Below are 2,060 nucleotides of genomic sequence, written 5' to 3'. Positions count from 1 at the left end.
TGGGAGGCTGGGTCAGTGAGGGGGGAGGTGGAGGCCCAGGTGGGATGCTGGGTCATTGGGAGGGAGGTGGAGGTCCAGGTGGGAGGCTGGGTCAGGGTCAGCGGGAGAGGTAAAGGGAAGCCCAGGTCGGAGGAAGCTCATTGAGAGAGAGGGGAGACCCAGATGGGGGGCTGGGTCACTGGGAGGGAGGTGGAGGCCCAGGTGGGAGGCTGGTCAGGGTCAGTGGGAGAGATAGAGGGAAGCCTAGGTAGGAGGCAGCTTGGTGAGAGAAAGGGGAGGCCCCCAGGTGGGAGGCTAGGTCAGTGGTTTTATCCCTAGCTGGGGATGGGGTTGTAGCGCTGGAGAGAAGATAGTCAATTTGCGATAACGAGGAAGCAGCCTTGAGCTGGGTCTTGAAGGATGAGTGAGAGCTGATGGAACTCAGGAGAGGAGGATGGATATCGGAGCAGAGTGGGGAAGCTGGGTGGGGCAGAAGGTTCTCAGATGCCAGGTGGAGTTTAATTTGCCTGGAGAAGCCAGCCTGAAAGCCCCTGGGAGCCTCACTTTGCCCTGCAGGCGTGGGGGAACCCAGAGGAATGGCAGGGAAAGATCCAGGTGTTAAAAAGTTCCCTCTGGGGTCCCTGCAGGGGATGGAGTAAATCAGGTCAGGACTCAGCACCCACAGGAAAATGTAAGGAGGGAGGGGGCACTGGTTAGCAGAAACTCAATAATCAAAAAGAGAGAGCGAGAGAGATATGTATATGTATATGTTACAGACTTTTATTAAGTATTTTCTATTGATGTAAAATTAACCATCTTTGTTTTTTTTGTTTTTTGTTTTTTTTTTGAGACAGAGTTTTGTTCTTGTTGCTTGGGCTGGAGTGCAATGGTGTGATCTCGGCTCACCGCAACCGCCGCCTCCCAGGTTCAAGCGATTCTCCCGCCTCAGCCCGTCAAGTAGCTGGGATTACGGGCGCATGCCACGACGCCCAGCTAATTTTGTATTTTTAGTAGAGGCAGGGTTTCTCCATGTTGGTCAGGCTGGTCTCAAACTCCCGACCTCAGGTGAGCTGCCTGCCTCACCTGAATCCAGAGTTCTGGGATTACTGGTGTGAGCCCCTGCAGCCAGCCAAAATTAACCATCTTAGGGTGTACAGTTCAGTGACATTTAGTACATTCCCAGTGGAACGTACCTAACTGGTACACTGGTAATTGTGTACTCATCCGTTTTATCAAGTTCCCAAACATTTTCATCGCCCCAAAAGAAAGCCCTATTAAGTGGTCACTCCCCATGCCCCGCTCTCTGCAGCCCCTGGAAACCACTCTCCTGTTTTCTGATCCTATGGATTACCTCTTCTGGACACTCGCATGAATGGAATCACACATCGTACAGCTTTACCTATCTGACTTCCATCACATAAGCAGGTTCATCCGTGTGTAGCATGTGCCAGTGGTTCATTACATGTATTATGTACTTAAGATATATATAAAGGCCGGGTGCAGTGGCTCATGCCTGTAATCCCAGCCCTTTGGGAGGCCACCAAGACAGGTGAATCACTTGAGGTCAGGAGCTTGAGACCACCTGGTCAACATGGAGAAACGCTGACTCTACTAAAAAAATGCAAAAATTAGCTGGGCGCAGTGGTATGTGCCTGTAGTCTCAGCTACTCGGGAGGCTGAGGCAGGACACTCGCTTGAACGCAGGAGGCGGAGGTTGCAGTGAGCCCAGATCGACCCACTGCACTCCAGCCTGGACAACAGAGCAAGACTTGCAAAAAAAAAAAAAAAAAAAAAGAAAGAGAAAGAAAGAAAGAAAGAAAGAAATGTATATAAGAGATCTATTTGTCACGTGTGTAATCCCAGCACCAGCACTTTGGGAGGCTGAGATGGGTGGATCATGAGGTCAGGAGTTCAAGACCAGCCTGGCCAACATGGTGAAACCTCGTCTCTACTAAAAATACAAAAATTAGCTGGGCATGGTAGCGGGTGCCTGTAATCCCAGCTACTTGGGAGGCTGAGGCAGGAGAATCACTTGAACCCGGGAGGTGGAGGTTGCAGTGAGCTGAGATAGTGCCATTGCA

Source organism: Colobus angolensis, unplaced genomic scaffold, assembly GCF_000951035.1.
Source record: "Colobus angolensis palliatus isolate OR3802 unplaced genomic scaffold, Cang.pa_1.0 Scaffold96, whole genome shotgun sequence".
Classification (NCBI taxonomy): Eukaryota; Metazoa; Chordata; class Mammalia; order Primates; family Cercopithecidae; genus Colobus; species Colobus angolensis.
Note: the sequence above shows the minus strand (reverse complement) of the source record.